General features: G+C 35.1%; 1 pseudogene; it reads right to left on the bottom strand.

Moving 5' to 3' along the window:
- Positions 1 to 17,724: 17,724 nt before the first annotated feature.
- Positions 17,725 to 18,255, bottom strand: LOC130844676 (COP9 signalosome complex subunit 5-like; annotated as a pseudogene).
- Between the last annotated feature and the right edge of the window lie 2,085 nt (positions 18,256 to 20,340).

Here is a 20,340-nt window from a genome sequence, read left to right as displayed (position 1 = left end):
CTTCAATTACCCACTTTGTATGTGTCATCTGCTTCTTCCGGGGATCCTGACTTACACACATCATAATCACCTATTGACCGCTTTTTTGGAACTCTGTTACTGAAATAGGGGACAGAAAGAGGCATACTCTGGTCAATGATTTTATACATATATGTATATGTGTATATATAATGTGTGTGCATGTGTTTGTGGTGCACGTGTCCCACCCCCCAATCCCACCCCCATTATAAAAGAACGAGCTTTTGTTCTCACTTAAAAATTTCTAAAGGGTTTGGCTTGCCTGAATCAATCTTTGAGAACATGTCCTACTTTGGGTACACTGACAAGCCTGGAATGTGGGACCACTGGACGTTACAGAACTTTAGGCTGAGTGAGAAACAGGCATAGGGATCTTACCTAACTTGAGAATTTTTAGGAAAATGTCAAAGTTGAAGCTTTTGAAGCCAGAAGCTAGTTTAGGTTTTAATCATATAGTGGGAGTTTTATGATGGAGCTGGGCCAAATCTGGTTTCTTCTGTGGAGTAGAATTACTGGAGCAGTCCTATATTGGAACATGTTCTTTAGTTAAATGATCTCCATGTACTTTTCAACTATTGAGTCATTTTTTAGATCTGTAATGGGAATATTATCTTTCAGCTTGGGGCCAAAATGTTGCATTTTGATGGCCTGCCTAGACATGATAAAAACAGTTCTTTAATTTTCCAAAATGAGATAAGCAATAATCAACAACCATAGAGAGAAAAAAAAAAAAACTTTAGACCTAAATAGGCAATTCACAGAAATGACATGCAAATAGTGTTTAACAATATGAAAAGATGCTCAAATTTGCTCATAAAAGAGGTCTTAAGGATGAGTGAGAAAACTGACAATCTGAGCCTGGAATATTTCATCACTTTAGAAAATAAAATTTCTAAAAACTTCAGAAACCAACTGAAAGAGACTCCCATTTGTCCTACACAGGACAATTTGAGTATCAATAAGGGACAATATATGAAGACAACTAAAGCATAAAACTATACCTAAATCCATGAGATCACAATGATATTAAAACAACAGCTAATTTGTCATATTTGAAGCATGCCAGGGAAGCAACTCCTTGTTTTAAAAACTGATAAAAAACAGAAAGAAACAAATGTTTATCCTGCATTTCCTGTACAAAATTACTTGAGTTGACAAGGAAAGTTTCTCTTGATAGAAATGTTTCAACCAGTAAATGAAGAAGGAGTGATAGATTTAGAATATCACCATTTTTAATCCCTAATGCAAACATCAGATAAAGAAAAAATTCAGACACGATGTGGCTCCTGACAGATGTATACATTACCAAAAAAATTCTTACAGAAAAAGAAAAAAAAAAAAGTCAAACCTGAATTCAATCAAGCCTCTGGACCTAATTACCACTAATCAGGAAATACAGAGGACAAAGAAGTATGCTAAATGACACCATGGGTGCAATCAACAAAATTCAGACTGTTAGAAATACTATGGGCCTGCGGGGTATTTAAATATGTTTTAAAATTTGTTGTCAACACAAAGCTTTAGGATATTTTAAACAACAGTACTTAAGGCCAACTTTTACTGAAAATTCAAAATATCTAATAACACTGTGCCTTCAATATAGAAAGCAATGTTTATCTTGGGCCAGGTAACAGTTCTATCCTCAAGACAGGCCATATTTCAGGCCGTGTTTTCTCCAATTTACTATAGAACCCACCAGCTCACTCTCATCCTGTTACTATAGGTCTCTAGATTTTCCATCTCTGTTTTAATGGGTTTTGTCATCAACTATGATGGCTGAACCATCAGGCGTGGTTGTGCTCCTACCAGAGATTGTGTGGATGTACAACAGTTTTCTTATCCATTTATCTACTGAAGGAGATCTTGGTTGCTTCCAAGTTTTCACAATTATAAATAAAACTGCTATCAACATCCATGTGCAGGTTTTTGTGTGACATGAGTTTTCAACTCCTTTGGGTAAATAACAAGGGATGTGTTTGCCAAACTGTATTTCAAGGGGGCTATACTATTTTGCATTCACACCAACAAAAGAGGAGATTTTGTGTTGCTCCACATCCTTGACAGTATTTGGTGTTATTAATGTTTTGCATTTGGTCATTCTAAAAGGTGTGCAGTGCTGATTGTTTTAATTTGTGTTTCCCTGATGATATATGATGTGGAACACCTTTTCATATGTTTATCTGACATATGTGTATCTTCTTTGATGAAATATCTGTTAAGGTCTTTGGCAGATTTTATTTTATCAGGTTGATTGCTTTCTTATCACTGCGTTTTAAAAGTTCTTTGTGTATTTTGGATAATAGGCCTTTATCATACATGTCTTTTGCAAATATTTTCTCCCAGGTTGTGGCTTGTGTTCTCATTCTCTTGACATACATTTTTAATTTCAATGTAGAACACACATTTTTAATTTCAATGAAGTCCAGTTTATTAATTATTTCTTTCACAGAAAGTATCTTTGACATTGTATCTAAAAAGTCATCACCATACTCAAAGTCGTTTAGGTTTTATCCTATGGTGACATCTAGTAGTTTTACAGTTTTGTATTTAGGTCTATGATTCATTTTAAGTTAATTTTTGTAAAAGGTGTAAAGTCTGTGTTTAGATTCTTTTTTTTTTTTTTTGCATGTAGATTTGCAGTTGTTTCAGTGCCATTTGTTAAAGAGACTATCTTTGCTCCATTTTATGGCTTTTGCTCTTTCATGAAAGATCAGTTGACTATCTTTATGGGGTCTACTTCAGGGCTCTCTATTCTGTTCCGCAAATCTATTTATTTATTCTTTCACCAATACTACATCATCTTGATTACTGTATCTTTATAGGAGGTCTTGAGTTGGGTAGTGTAAGTCCAACTTTGTGCTTCTTCAAAATTGTCATGGCTTTTCTCCATATAAACTTTAGAATCAGTTTGTTGATAGCCACAAAACTAACTTGCTGGGATTTTGAATGGGATTGCATTGAATTTATAGATCAAGTTGATTAACTGACATCTTGACAGTATTTAGCCTTCCTATCAATGAATTTGGAATATCTGTTAATTCCTGTTCAATTTTCTTCAGAGTTTTGTAGTTTTCCGAACATACATCTCTTTCATATTTTGTTAGATTTATACCTAAGTATTTCATTTTGAGTGGTGCTAATGTAAATGGTGTTATGTTTTTAATTTCAATTTCCACATGTTCATTGGTGGTATATAGGAAAGCAATTAACTTTTGTATATTAACCATGTATCCTGCCACTTTTCTATAATCACATATTAGTTCCAAGATGGGCTTTTTGGTCAGTTTTTTCAGATTTTCTATGTACATGGTCATGTCATCTGTGAACAAAAAATTTTATTCCTTCCTTCCAATCTCTGCCCCTTTTATTTCCATTTCTTGTCTTCTTGCATCAATAGAGACTTCCAGTATGATGTTGAAAAAGAGTGGTGAGAGGGGGATGCTTACCTTGTACTTGTTTTTGGTGGGAAATCTTCCAGTCTCCCACCATTAAGTATGATGTTAGCTGTAGGTTTTTTGATAGATCATCTCTATCAAATTGAGAAAGTATCCCTCTGTTCCTTACTTACTGAGACTTCCTATCATGAATGGGTGTTGGATATTGTCAAATGCTTTTACTGCATCTATTGATATGATCGTGATTTTTCTTCCTTTGCCTGTTGATGTGATGAATTACATTTAATTTTTAAATGTTAAACCAGCCTTGCATAGCTGGGATTAATCCCACTTGATCACGGTGTATAATTCTTTTTATACATTGTTGGATTTCATTTGCTAGTATCCTGTTGAAGATTTTCACATCAATGTTCATGAGAGATATTTGTCTGCAGTTTTCTTTTATATCAAAATGTCTGTGTCTGGCTTTGGTATTAAGGTAATGCTGGCCTCATAGAATGAGTTACAAAGTATTCCCTCTGCTTCTATCCTCTAAGAGATATTGTAGGAAGTTGTTATAATTTCTTCCCTAAGTGCTTGGTAGAATTCACCAGTGAACCTATCTGGGCCTGGTACTTTCTTTTTTTGGAAGGTTATTAATTGTTGATTCAATTTCTTTAATAGCTATAAGCCTATTCAGTTTATGGATTTCTTCTTTCTTCTTGTGTGAGTTTGGCAGATTGTGTCTTTCAAGGAATTGGTCTATTTCATCTAGGTAATCAAATTCATGGGCCTATGGCTATTCATAGTATTCTTTTATCACTTTACATTATCATGGACTCTGTAGAGATATTACCTCTTTTCATTTCTGATATTAGTAATTTGTATGCTCTCTCTCTTTTTGTTGACCTAGCTAGAAAGTCACCAATTTCAGCTTTTGATCTCAGTGATATTTCTCCATTGGTTTACTATTTTCTTTTTCACTGATTTCTGCATTACTTAGTAGGAAGTGTTTCTTAGAAATAATATTTCTTTTCTTCTGCTTACTTTGTGTTTAATTTGCTCTTATTTTTCCAGTTTCCTAAGGTGGAGGATTACATGATTCATTTTAGAACCAGTAGACAGAAAATATTATACTTATAGATACTAATAACCTTATTCTTCTTATAGAATCATAATATAGTTTGATTTTATACTTTTCCTCTGAAAACTAATTTCACTGAATTCCACAAACGGATAAATTGTGTTTTCACTTTGTTCAAAATATTTTAAATTTCTCTTGAGATTTCTTCTTTGACTCATGTGTTATTTAGAAGTAAATTGTTTAATCTACATATATTTGGGGATTTCCAGTTATCTTTCTGTTACTGATTTCTAGTTTAATTCCATTGTGGTCCTCATATACAGTTGAGTGATGGTGTTATTGAGTTCAACTATTTACTTACTGATTTTCTGCCTGCTGGATCTGTCCATTTCTGATAGAGTGTTAATGTCTCCAATATGATAGTAGATTTATTTATTCCTCCTTACAGTCCTATCAATTTTTGCCTCACATAGTTTGATGCTCTCTTGTTAGGTACATACACGTTAAAGGTTATTGTGTCTTCTCAGAAAATTGACCCCTTTATCCTTTTGTAGCACCCTTCTTTACCACAATCTCTTTCCTAGCTTTGAAGTATTCTTTGTCTGAACTTAACATCCTGCTTTTTCTCGACTATTGTTAGCATGATGTATTTTTATCTATCCATTTTACTTTTAATCTAAATGTTTCTTTATAAAGTAGGTTTTTGTAGACATTATAGTTGGGTCATGCTTTTTGATCCACTCTGACCATCTCTTCCTTTTAATTGATACATTTGGACAATTGACAATAATTAATGATATAGTTGGATTAATAGCTACCATATTTGTTACTATTTTCTAATTGCTGTCCTTGTTCTTTGTTTCCATTTTTGACTTCTACTTTTTCTGCTTTTATTTTAATTGAGAATATTATATGATTCTATTTTCTCTCAAAATATTAGCTATAACTTTTTTTCACTTTTTTAAATGGTTGCCCTAGAGTCTGCAACATATATTACAACTAATCCAAGTCCATTTTCAAGTAACACTACCATTTCATAGGCAGTGTGAATACCTTATAACAAAATTATCCTAATTCCTCCCTTCCATCCCTTGTATAAATACTGTCATTCATTTTATTTATATATATAAGCATACATAAGTATGTATACATACATACACACATACATAAGCTTAGGAGCATATAAGTATATATATATATATATATATATATATATATATACACTGACATAAGCATACATAAGATATATAGATAAGCATATATAATCAAACATTGTTGCTATTATTATTTTGAACTGTTATCTATTAGAGCAATTAAGAATAAAAAAATTTTCATTTTAACTATTTATTTCTTTTTTTATGTGCTTCCTTTCTTGATATAGATCTGAGTTTCTGATCTATACCATTTTCTTTATTTCTAAAGAACTTCTTTTAACATTTTTTGCAAGGCAGTTCTACTGGTAATAAATATCCTTCAATTTTTGTTTGAAAAGTATTCTTCCTTAATTTTAAAGGATAATTTCACAGGTTACAAAATTCTAAGTTGGTGAGGTTTTTTTCTTTCAATACTTTAAAGCATTTCACTTTACTCTCCTTTTTCTTGCATAGTTTGAGAAGTCAGATGTGATTCTTACCATTGTTTCTTTATATAGAAGTTTTCTCCTCCTGGCTTCTTTCAAGATTTTTTTCTTTGATTTTCTGTAATTTCAAAATGATATGCCTAAGTACAGATTTTTTTGACATTTATCTTGCTTGGTGTTCTCTGAGCTTCCTGGATCTGTGTTTTGGTGTCTTACATTAATCTAAGAAAGTCCTCAGTCATTATTGATTCAAATAGTTCTGTTTCTTCTCCTAATATTTCCATTATATATGTATAAATTACAACTCTTTTAGTTGTCCCATGGTTCTTGGACATTCTTTTTTTCCTTTTTTCCTTTTTTCAGTCTTTCTTATCTTTACTTTTCAGTTTGGGATGTTTCTATTGAGATGCTCAAACTTAGATATTCTTTCCTTAGCTACATCTACTACTATTGAGCTACTAATGAAGCCACCAAAGGAATTCTCCATTTCTGTTAGTGTTTTTTTTTTTTTTTTCTTCTTAATCTCTGGCATTTATTTTTGTTTTTTGTTTTTTCCCTTAGAGGTTTTACCTCTCTGCTTACATTTTCCATCTGTTCTTGCATGCTATCTACTTTGTCCATTAGTCCCCTCAGCATATTAATCATAATTGTTTTAAATTCCCAGTCTGATCATGTCTGTTTCTGATGCTTGCTCACTCTTCAAATTGTGTTTTGTTTTGACTTTTTTGCCTTTCAGTATGCCTTTGTTTTTTGTTTGCTGGTTTGGGTTTTTGTTTTGATAACTGGATATTATACACTGAGTAAAAAGAACTGCTATCAATAGGCCTTTGTAATATGGTGGTGCGGTGTGAGGGTGGAGAGAAATGTTCTATTGTCCTGATTAGGTCTCAGTCTTTCAGTGATCTTATTTTTCTGGACTGTGAACTCCACAAGTGTTTCTGAGGGGTTTTTTTCTCCCCACTTAGGTGGGAGGGTATGGGTAGAGTGGGCTGGAGTTGGGAATATACTTTCCCTAGGTCAGTTAGACTCTGATAATAACATAACAGGTTAGGCCCTGGTTAATGAGTTATTCCTGAGGGTAGAATTTGTTAAGAAAAACAGAGTACTTTGGCATATTTCAAAACGGTTCTTTTTCCCCTCCTTCTGCAGAGGCATGAGAGGATTTTTCTCCAGTATTTACTGTGGGAACCTGGTCAAGCTCCTGGAGGTTAAGCTCACAAAATTGTGGGGGTCCTCCCTGGAGTTTTTAACTCAGAGTTGTCTACACTGAGATTCTAGTGATTTGTCAATTACAGTTCAGATTTTCCTGCCTAGCCCTGTTTAGCACAGTGGTTTCTACTTATGAGTCTTTGCTTTGATAATGATTTTAGTCTACGTACTTACATGTTGGTATCTCCAATTTTGGTGGCAACTGTTTTCACTTTATCCTCACCACTCACAGATGCTAGAAGAGTTGTTGATTTTTCAATCTGTTCAGTGTTTTATTGGTTAGGATGGAGTAGAAATCTCTAAACTCCTTACAGGGGGAACTGGAAACCCTTGTCCTCATCTATACTTCATAGTATGACATTTGCTGACTCTGAATTAAAGTTCAGTTGGGAAAAGGAGTAACCCCCACAGCACAGATTGATGAAAAGGGAAAATAATGCAAAGTGATCTGAAGTCTGGATAACCACAAGATGAAAGTTTCCAGTCGCTGTTAGGGGCACAATGCCCTGCTCAGTTTCAGACAAGATGATTTTGAGGTGATAATATTTATGTGAAAGTGTCTCTTAGGCAGTTGGGAAGATGCATGTGGATATCTATTCTGTCTTGCCCTCTGTGTGATGGTTCAGAACTGGAGAGCTATCACATTCTACTTAGAGAGGGGAACGTCAAATCTATTTTAACTAGTTATTTGAAAAGAAAAAATAGTCATCTAAGTAAAGTAATATAATTTCCTGGCACATAAATTTCTGATCAATTCTTAAATATCTGTCTACTTAGAGACTTCTCTATAGTGATTATTAATCCATGGTTAGTCCACCTTGCCTCACAGCCAAGTACCTAATCTACTTGTTCCACTGTCCCACTCTTCAGCTGATGTTTTTCAGGCAATGCTAATTAATATTTATATGTTTCTAACCAAAATAAAATTAAATAGTCTACTTTTAACAAAACAATATCTTATTCCAAAACCAAAAGCAAATGACCTTTGGATTATTTGTACTTGTATGTTCTCCCATTGGCATGGAAACAGGAGAGTTGGTTTATGAACTGTGTATAAGAGAGAAGAAGGATTGCAGAAATTGGAATTAGTTATAAGGATAGCCAACACAAATGAGGAAAAATGCACGGACAGAAAATAGGACCATTTTAATTAGTTAAGAGGAAGATTTTAATTCTAAACTTTATCAGATATTTTTCCTTCAGCCTCCTAGAACAACACTCTTGCCCTGTGGACACACTTTCAGGAAGCAGAGCAGTGAGAAGAGGGTAACTACAGATTTTTACTAAGTAAATGTTTCACTTCAGCTGCATCATTAAAAGTGACAGAGACATCACCAGAATTTTAGATGGGTGCCAAATGGGGCTCATGAATAAAAATAAGGAAAGATCAATTATAAGTATTTGCTTGATAGGAAAAAAAAATCTCAGGAATGGAGGAGGCTATTTCCATGTCCAGAAAGTTCAGTGCTGTCTAACTCAGCACCCAATTTATATATTGAATTCTGAGTATACATTTAGTGAAGAGTTGCAGGTGTAAAAATAATTCTTGTGATTGGCAGAAACTTGATTCATTGCATCCTAATTGAGCAGAGCCAAATGTATAGAATTTTGAGTTTATGAAAGAGTGTTCCATGTACATGGGCCTTTGTCCATTTCATCATCATTTCTCTCAACTCCCCACAACCTGAGGCTCAAATTCTCAGCCCTGCTTTCTGGATAAAGCCTGAACACTGGCCAAGCAGGAAGGACTCTCTAGAATTTTGCCCTGAAATTCATTTCCTCTTTGCCTCATTATCTTCTATTTACCAATTTTCAGCTCCAGCCAAAATCAACTACTCAAGCCTCTTGCTTTTCAACCTCTTATTATTTGTGCAAGTAGTGGCCCCAACCACAATATTCATTGCTGGGTCTATCTATGTTCTCCACTTCTTCCACAAAGCCTTTCCTGATTCCCCAGTTGGCATAACATTTTCCTCCTCTAAAAGCACTTGTTGAATATACAAGTTTTTTGGCATACCTCTCCCACTTCTCTTAACACCACTTAATTTTGTGTATTTGGTATAAAGTGTCCCTCAAACTATATCATTGTGTCTCCCATGACAAGTGTTCATTACAGGGCATCCTACTTACACCCTCATGCTCTGAATAAGTGCCTAACTTGGGCATAGGTTGGTGATTCCTACTCTCAAGTTTGATTTTTGCAATGGGCAGTCCTGGGGGCAATATCTTCTTTATGCTAGGCATTGTTTTTTAATGTGAGTTTATTATTTCTAATCTTCACACACCTAAGAGGTGGGTGGTCTTTGTCAGGAAACTTAGAATTCAATAAGTTACTCAAGGTCATGCAGCTCATAAATGTCTGAGCCTGGTCTCTATCCCCAGCCCCATCAGCCTCTATATATTGCTTGCTTTTTACTGTGCCCTGATATTTTTCCTGTATTTTTCTTATTTGATCATTTATCTTTAAAAAACAGAATAATTTCTTCATACAGGATATGTGTCTGAGTTTACCTTTTAAGTACATAAGCCCAAATTCTCCCCCTGCTCAGCCCATGTCCCAATTTTTCCCCAACCGCCCCCCCACCCCAAACCACACACACACACACACACACACACACACACACACACACACACACACACACACACACTCACTCACTCACTCTCTGTCTCTCTGATGTACATGTCTATTTGGCATGTGGTGGAGGTTTCTGTGTACTTAGTGAAATTCCTGCCTGGTGATTCCAAGAACTTCACAGGTAAAACAATAAGATCCCTGGAAGCAACTGAGTGCAATATTTCCCACCACAGCCCCCTAAATTAAGACCATTGAGACTCCAAAGCCATTGGCCAAAGGACTCTCACCTCCAAGATCTATACCAAGGGAAGGAGCTCACTCTAAGAGGTGACAGACTTTTTGTACACAAACTTACTCCAAGGATGTTTTTTTGTCAAAAAGGAGTGATAAATTTTACCAAACCCCTGCATTTATCCCTCAGATTATTCTCTAACCCAAATCTTAGGAATTTGTAGCATGACGGTGTGAAAAAATATTAAAATAAACATACACAGTTTCACCAATATTCCCTTGTCCAGGAAGAGAGTATCATTTTTAAAAATGATTCAGAATGCAGTTTTTCCTTAGTTTGCATCCCAGTTCTATTGCTTACTGTCTGGCCTTGCTTCAATGTTATTATCTACAAAATGTGGATGATATTACTACTTATTTAGGGTTATTGTGATTGGATTAAAACAAGAAGAATGAATGTCTCAGAATAAGTACCCAAAATGTTAGCTATTAGTATTATTATTAATTTTCAAAAATTTATGGTGATTATTAAATCCTGATCAGAAGAAGAAAAGAATTGAAAGAAACTGAGAGGCTAAATTGATTTATATTACTTATGTTGGATAAAATTCATAAAACTTAAAATTTCCCATTTTAACCATTTTGAAATGTTCAATTTAGTGATTTTTTTAATACCTATGATGTCGTACAACCATCACAGTTATCTAGTCCCAGAACATTTTCATCACCCCCAAATGAAAACTATACTTATTAAGCAGTCAGTTCCCACTCTTCCCTCAACGCTCAGCTCATGGCAACCACTGATTTGCTTTCTGTCTCTGTAGATATACCTAATTCTGTATATTTCATTTAAATGGCATCACACACTAAGTAGCCTTTTTAGTCTGGCTTCCTTCACTTAGCATAATGTGTTTAAGGTTTGATCCTGTTGTAGCATGTATTCTTTTTTAATGGCTTCATTCCATTTTATGGTTGAATGGCTGAATAGTATTCCATTGTCTAGACATATGATTTTTGTTTGCCCATTAATCAGTTGATAGACATTGGGTTGTTTCCACCCAAATATCAGCATTGCCTGAAAAACATTAACTAATAGTGGGATAGTGGAACAAGTGAATTATGTTTTAGCTATTGTGATTTTCCATCCTTTCACTTTCAACCTATTTGTGTCTTTAGATCTAATGTGAATCTGTTATAGACACCATATAGTTGGGTTGTTATTTTTTATTCATTCTGCTGGGGAGTAGGTGATGGTAACATCTAAGTTAAACACTACAAAGCTCTCTTACTGAAAGGTAGCTATTCTTTCTTCACCAAGAATTCCCCTGGTTGTGGTATGTTTTTATTGGATTCCAGAGACCCAATCATTGCTTTTATAGGAGAGTTTGTAGTTCCCTACTCCATTTTTGCTGATGTCACTCAGTCAATTGATTTGTATTTTAAAAGGAGTGTAGAATTTGAAGAGCACAGCTGAGTTTCAACAGGGAAAGGAGGAAAGGGATTGGAGCATGTGTTCTGGGTCCCCAAGACTACTCCCAGGTTTGATGATTCTCTAGAAGAACTGGGCATGTAGTTGTACTCATGATGATGCTCTTTTACAGTGAAAATACACATAGCAAAACCAAGAAAAAGAAAAGACACATGAGGCAATTCCAGAGGAAACCAGGCACAAGCTTTAAAGAGTCCTCTTTGAATGGAGTCAAAGAGAATGCACTTAATTCCTCCAGCAACAAATTGCAAAATCAGTAGTGACAAGCTCATTAGGAACTCAGTGCCCAGAGTTTTACTGGGGATTAGTCATGTAGGCACTCTCTGCCTGACTCATAAAAAAACCACAGACTCCCCAAAAGAAATCAGGTGTATATCGTTTATAGAAACAGTTTAGGCATAGTGAGCTGTTCTTATCAGTGAGGGTGCTGGGACCCCTCCTGAAATCTAAGGTCACAGATAACAGCCAACCTTGCAGCTGGTCTTTCTAAGACAGCAGTCTCAGGCGTGCTATGTTAACACAAGGCACTTGCCACATGGTATTAAACTCTGGTACATAGATGAGTGAAAAGGGTACTTAGGAAGTTTTGTAGTATATTTTGTGATGCAATTTTCCCCCTTTGTCTTCTTTTCTTTATTAGGAGATGCCAATAAAGACTCTCAACCTCATGGTAACCAAAAGCAAAAACCTATAATAGATACATAAAAGAAAAAGGGAAAGGATTCTAAGCATATCACTACAGAAAACCATCAAGTCATAAAGTAAGAGAGAAAAAGAATCAAACAAAGGAATTACAAAACAGAAAACAATTAACAAAAAGGCAATAAGTACTATCAATAATTACTTTACTATCAATAATTACTTTAAATGTAAGTGAACTAAGTTTTCCAATCAAAGACAGAGTGACTGAATGGTTAAACAGGAAGACCCAACTATATGCTGCCTACAAGAGAGATTTACCTCAGATGTAAGGACACACACAAAGTGAAGGGATGGAAAAGTTATTCCATGCAAATGGAAACCAAAAGAAAGCTGGGGTAGCTATACTTATATCAGGCAAAATGGACTTTAAAACAAAGACTGATATAAGAGACAATGAGGGACATTACATAATGATAAAGGGGTCAATTCAACATGAGGATGTAACATTTGTAAGTAATTATGTACCCAACATAGAAGCACCTAATATATAAAGCAAATATTAATAGGCCTAAAGGGAAAAATAGACCACAATACAATAAAAGCAGGGGATTTTAATACCTCACTTTCACCAATGGATCATTTGGATAGAAAATCAGCAAGAAAACATCAGCCTTAAACAATATATTAGACCAGATGGATTTAACAGATGAATACAGAACATTCCATCCAAAAGCAACAAAATATATTCTTCTTAAATGCACATAACATTCTTTAGCAAAGATCATATGTTAGGCCAGAAACAAGTCTTAATAAGTTTAAGAAGACTGAAATCATATCAAACATCTTTTCCAACCACAATGGCATGAAAACTAGAAATCAGTTATATGAGAAAAACTGGAAAATTCATAAATATGTGGAGATTAAACAGCATGTTTCTGATCAATGGGTCAAATGAGAATTCAAAAGAAAATTTAAAAATTCTTAAAACAAATTAACATGGAAATACACATACAAAATCTATGGAATGCAGTAAAAATAGTTCTAAGAGGGAAGTTCATAGAAGTAAATGCAGACCTCAAGAATAAGAAAAATTTCAAGTAAACAATCTAACATTGCAAGGAACTAGAAAAAGACAAATAAATGAAGCCCAAAGTGAGAAAGTGAGTAAAAGGAAGGAAACAGAGATCGAAGTGGAAATAAATATGAGACAAAAAAGGACAATAGGAAAAAAAATCAATGAAACTAAACTGACTTTTTGAAAAGATAAAATTCACAAGCAAGACTCAATAGGAGGAAAAAAGAGAAGACTCAAGTAAAATCAGAAATTCATTAGGACAGCAGTCCCCAAATTTTCTGGCACCAGGGACTGGTTTCATGGAAGACATTTTTCCACAGACCAACAGAGGGGATGGTTTTGGAATGATTCAAGTGCATTACATTTATTGTGCATGTTATTTCTATTATTTTACATCAGCTCCACCTCAGATCATCAGTTATTAGATCCCAGGGGTTGGGGACCCCTGAATTAGGACACATTACTGATACTGAAGAAATACAAATGATCATAAGAGAATACTATTCATATATACCAAAAAATTGGACACCCTAGAAGATATGGATAAATTCCTAGAAACACACAACCTACCAAGAATAAATCATGAAGAAACAGAAAAATATGAACATACTATTAGTAAGGAAATTGAATTATTAGTCAAAAACAAACCAAAAACAAATGCCCAGAAACAGACAGCTTCACTGGCGAATTCTACCAAACATTGGAAAGAAGAATACCAACGCTTCTCAAAAACTTCCAAAATATAGAAGAGGAATGAACACTTTCAAGCTCATTTTATGAGGCCAGCATTACCTTGATACCAAAACTGGACAAGAAAACAATATTAGAGGTCAACATCTCTTATCAACATAGAAAACATAGATGCAAAAATCCTCAACAATTTTAGCACACAAAATTGAACAATACATTAAAAGAATCACACACCATGATCAAGTGGGATTTATCCCTGGATGCAAGAATAGTTTAACATCTGCAAAGCAGTGTGGTGCACCACAATAAAATTAGTGTAAAAATAATATGATCATCTCAATGGATGCAGAAAAAGCATTGACAAAATTCAAAGCCATTTATATTAAAAACTCTCACCAAAGTGGGTATAGAGAAAACATACCTCAACATAATAAAGACTATATATGACAATCATACAGCTAATATCATACTCAAAGGTGAAAAGCTGAAAGCTTTTCTTCTAAGATCAGGAACAAACAAGGATGCCCAGTCTTGAAACTTTTATTCAATATAGTATTTAACTTAGGAAGTCCTAGCCAGAGCAATTAGGCAAAAAAATAAAATAAATAAAAGGTATCCAAATTGAAAATGAAGAGGTGGAACTACCACTATTTGCAAGTGACAATGTTATATATAAAAAACCTTATCAAGACAGTATGGTACTGGTACAAAAACAAAAATATAGATCAAAGGAACAGAATAGAGAGCCCAGAGATAAACCCATGCATATATGGGCACCTCATCTTTGACAAAGGAGGCAAGAATATACAATGAAAAAAGGCAGCCTCTCCAATAAGTGGTGCTGGGAAAATTGGACAGCTGCATGTAAAAGAATGAAATTAGGACACCACCTAACACCATACAAAAAAATAATCTCAAAATGGATTAAAGAGCTAAATGTAAGGCCAGACACTATAAAACTTAGAGGAAAACATAGGCAGAACACTACATGACATAAATCAAACCCAGATCCTTTTTGACCCACCTCCAAGAATAATGGAAATAATATCAAGAATAAACAAATGGGACCTAATGAAACTTAAAGACTTTTGCACAGCAAAAGAAACCATAAACAAGAGAAGAAGACAACCCTCAGAATGGGAGAAAATACTTGCTAATGAAGCAACTGACAAAGGACTAATCTCCAAAATACACAAGTAGTTCATGCAGCTTAATACCAAAAAAGTAAATAATGCAATCCACAAATGGGTGGAAGACCTAAATAGACATTTCTCCAAACAAGACAAGCAGATGGCTAAAAAACACATGAAAAGATGCTCAACATCACTAATCATTAGATAAATGGAAGTCAAAGCCACAATGAGGTATCACCTCACACCGGTCAGAATGGCCATCATCAAAAAATCCAGAAACAATAAATGCTGGAGAGGGTGCAGAGAAAAGGGAACCCTCCTGAACTGCTGGTGGGAATGTAAGTTGGTACAGCCACCATGGAAAACAGTACGGAGGTTCCTTAAAAAACTAAAAATGGAACTACCATATGACCCAGCAATCCCACTGCTGGGCATATACCCAGAGAAAGCCATAATCCAAAAAAGAAACATGTACCACAATGTTCATTGCAGCACTATTTACAATAGCCAGGACAGGGAAGTAACCTAAATGCCCATCAACATATGAATGGATAAAGAAGATGTGGCATATATATAGAATGGAATATTACCCAGCCATAAAAGGAATGAAATTGAGTTATTTGTAGTGAGGTGGATGGACCTAGAGTCTGTCATACAGAGTGAAATAAGCCAGAAAGAGAAAAACAAATACCGTACGCTAATTCATATATATGGAATCTTTAAAAATGGTACTGATGAACCCAGTGACAGGACAAGAATAAAGATGCAGATGTAAAGAACGGACTTGAGGACACTGGTGGTGGGGAGGGTGGCGCTAAGGGGAAGCTGGGACAAAGTGAGAGAGTAGCATTAACATATATACACTACCAGATGTAAAATACATAGATAGTGGGTGGCTGCTGCATAACACAGGGAGATCAACTGGCTGACTGGTGATGACTTACAGGGGTAGGATAGGGAAGGTGTGAGGGAGGCTCGGGAGGGATATGGGGATATGTGTATAAATATAGCTGATTCACTTTGTTGTACAGCAGAAACTGGCACAACAGTGTAAAGCAATTACACTCCAATAAAGAGCTAAGAGAAACCAAAAACAAACAAAAATCCTTAAAGACCTCACCAAAAAACCGTTACAACTAATCAAGTTCAGTGAAGTTGTAAGATACAAAATCAATATATAAAGCTCTGTTACCTTTCTATACATTAATAAACTATAAGAATGAGAAATTTAAAATATTTATCCCATTTACAATTGCATCAAAGAGAATAAAAGCCTAGGAATAAATTTAATTAAGGAGGTGAAAGACCTGTACACTGAAATCTATAAGACATTGATGAAAAAAAAAATTGAAGTCACAAATAAATGAAAAGATGTTATGTGCTTATGGGTTATAATCATATTGTTAAAATGTCCAAACTACCCACAGTGATCTCAGATTTAATGCAATCCCTATCAAAATTCCATTGCCATATTTCACAGTAATAGAACAAACAATCCAAAAGTTTGTATGAATTCACAAAAGATTCCAAATAGCCAGAAATAAAACTACACGTATATGGTCAATTAATTTATGACAAAGGAGCCAAGAACTTACAACGGGGAAAGGATAATCTTTTCAATAAATGGTGTTAGGAAAACTGGACAGCCACATACAGAAGAATAAAACTGAATCAAATTCTCACACTATACACAAAATTAACTCAAATGGATTGAAGACTGGAAGGTAAAACCTGAAACCATATTGGTCTTGGCAATGGTTTTTTGGATTGGACACAAAAACAAAGGCAACAAAAGCAAAAACAAACACGTGGGACTATATCACACTAGAAGACTCCTGCACAGCAAAGAAAACCATCAACAAAATGAAAAGGCAACCTACCAAATGGGAAAAAATGATTTGCAAATTATATCTGATAAGAAGTAAATATCTAAAATATATAAAGAACTCATACAACTCAATAGACAAAAACCAAACAATCCAACTAAAAAACAGGCAGAGAATACAAATAGACATTTTTCCAAAGAAGCCATACAGATGGCCAACAAAAACATTAAAAGATGCTCAACATCACTAATCATCAGGGAAATGTAAATCAAAACCACAATGAGATATTGACTCACACCTGTCAGAATGGCTATTATCAAAAAGTCAAGAAAAAGCAAGCATTGGTGAGGATGTGGATAAAAAGGAACCCCAATGCACTGTTGGTGGGACTGTAAATTGCTGCAGCCACTATGGAAAACAGTATGGAGGTTCCTCAAAAATTAAAAAAAGAACTACCATATGATCCAGCAGTTCTACTTCTAGGTATTTAATCCAAAGAAAACAAAAACACTAGTTTGAAGAAATATATGCAGCCCCACGTTTATTGCAGTGTTACTGCAATAGCCAAGATATGAAAATAAACTCAGCATCCATCAATGGATGAATGGATATTGAGAACACACAAAGACATGTACACACACAGGAATATTACTCAGCCATAAAAAAATGAAATCTTCCCATTTGGACAACACGGATGGACCTTGAGGGCATGTACACCATGGTTGTTTTTTTGTTCTTTTAAAGTGTTACTTGAGTATTTTTCTCATTGTGACTTTCAAGAAAAAGTACAGCTCAGTGATTAAGAAATGTTACTTTGATTAAATAATTTATCCTTAATAACCTGAGACATCAATCCATGGATACCTTCTATTGTAGTTTTACAGTATTTTCAAGTAGTTTTGGCAAGTTTGTCTTCTGACTTTTGGTCATGTGTTTCTAAACCGAACATGAAACTCACTCATCCCACCCGGGCTTCTGACTGCTCTAAAACAAATCAGACAAAGCAAAGAGTTGACCAGTGGTATAGTCCACATTAATCAGCAAGCTAGAGGAACACAGCATATTTACCCAGTATATACTCTATGAAAGCTCAAGTGATTTGTGATCAAAGAGGATTTGAAATATGAGACTTCTAAGACACGTTGTTTTCAGTGTACACCAAAGCCTTCTATTTTAAGTGGGGTCTGGTACTGAGAAGGTCCTTCTTAAGACGTTTATAACTCCTTGGGTATGTCCTAAAGCCTCCAAGATTCATTTTGCCTGCAGATATTGTTCTTGTTGAATATAAACAAGCCCTGGGTGTAAACCTCCTGAGAGTTAATGGTACCATCCAGTCTAGACATGCTCAAACTTCCTCTCCAGGAAGTGCTCCAAACTTAATGAACATTGCACATAGAACCTAAGATCATTTTCTACCCTCTGATGTTCTTTGCATCTCCCAAAGCTGAACAATGCATTGGTGATAGCATCTAGGAAAGTGAGTTTTGATATCATTATGTCTAGTTCTCTGGAATTTTTTATTAGCTTTTTTTTACAGAGAACGTATTGACTTAGGCCCACTTAATTATCTAAAACCTCAGTCTAGGGGTAATAAATAAGATTAATATAGTATTTAAGATAAGTGGCACTGGACAGTCTCTCCATTGATTGTGGACTGTGTTAAGGTTTTGTCTTTCATGTCCACATAAGAGAAGAAAAAGGAAAGCTTAAGGGAAAGGACTCATTAAAAGTTCTTTGTCTAAAAACCTCGGGAAGTTTGACATCCTATTCTTCCTGACCTCTGAGTGATCACTACGATGGCCAGGGCTAATGTTTTTAACGTCGCAGTCTGAACACGGCCCAATATTTTAAATTAAATCCACAGATTAAGCCTTCTTATAAATTTCCTGGTTCCGCTGCCTTACATTATTGGATATATTTCTGTTTCCTTTGCTTTCATAGACCTAAATAATGAGAACTCTTTATAGTTCATCCAAAGCTCACTGGCTCTGACATGTGGTATTCACATTTTGTGAGTAATTTCCAGGGTACTTCCTATTTTTCTACTGAGTTGTATGCCAAGATAACTTTGAGAAGGTATAGTAGCATGGGTAACTGGCAATTATCCAGGTTTGTGTTAGATCCGTTATGGAGGTGTTTCTGTAAATTAGGAATCCATGCAAACAGGTAAATTTCATTATCTAATAATAATTCTCATTGGGAGTATTCTCTTAATTTATCTCCCCTCTTCATGTATTTATATGAAATTGCCTCAAATAATGCTTTCTTTTTTCTCTGAAAAAGCTCATCAATAGATATCCAAAGACAGCCATAATTAGGTAAGCTGGCCAATTAAATAAGGAAACACAATATCTTGTTAGCAATTGGCATCAACTGTTGGGTGACATTTTGATAAACTGCTTCAATATAGTGTATAGCATTTTGGTGCCTTTTCACTTCTTAAAAGGTCACAGTCTCTGAAAAGTAACATCGAGATAGCTGATATTTAAAGGGTATAGGAAAATTCAAATAAATAGCCTGTTCCACTTCTAGATCTTTCTTCTCACAATAAAATCCCTGACAGACTGCTTGGCTTTTTTTTTCTTGTTGAGGTTTTCATTATTATAAGGGGAAGATGATATATCTTTTTCTCTCTAATCCAGACTTTCTATCACTTGAAGCCTCACTCTGTATTTTCAAAGAAGAATTCAACAGTTGACTCACTTGGGAAGATCTGTGTGGTTACAAGCGGCTCCCCTCCTAAGAGAGAACTAGAAATGTTTCTACACCAATACCCATTAGTGAGACCTATAGGAAACTTCTTCAAAGCACTGTGAGGAGTGTGCACCACTTTGCTCATGGGTGGAAATCAGGATCAACTCCACCAGGACTCCAGGTTAGTGTTTCTTATAATATGACCCCACAAACCATCTACCTTAAAACAGCACCTGAAGTACTTTATCAAAAATGCAGATACTTGAGTCAAAGTCCAGATCAACTGAATCAGAATCACTGATAGTGGAGCTGAAGATGCTTCATTTTTTACAAGATACCCAGGTGATTCTTAAGCATACTTTGAAAACCACAGCTCTGTGCCATAGACAGGTGGTCTGACCATTGGGGGACTTTGAGCTTCATCCTGACTCTCTTCCTTCGCACATATTGAACTTCTCACATCTCATCCAGCAGGAAAATCACTTCTATTTCTAACACAACTTTAAGACGAAAAACGTTGCCTTTTTCCACAATGACTCATCCTTGACTTTTTGTCCAGACTGATGGAAAGGATCTGTCTTGCACATTGTGTACTGCTTGTGGACATTTTGGGGATATGTATAACATCATCATTTTATTACGAGTGGGTAATTTTTCTTTTCAATTGTCCTGTGTAGTGTAGGAAGTGCCACATAAACTTCTTTTACAATCTTCCTAGAAA

The sequence above is a fragment of the Hippopotamus amphibius genome, chromosome 2 (assembly GCF_030028045.1).
Source record: "Hippopotamus amphibius kiboko isolate mHipAmp2 chromosome 2, mHipAmp2.hap2, whole genome shotgun sequence".
Lineage (NCBI taxonomy): Eukaryota > Metazoa > Chordata > Mammalia > Artiodactyla > Hippopotamidae > Hippopotamus > Hippopotamus amphibius.
The sequence above is the reverse complement of the archived record's forward strand: the minus strand, read 5'-3'. Positions and strand labels throughout refer to the sequence as shown.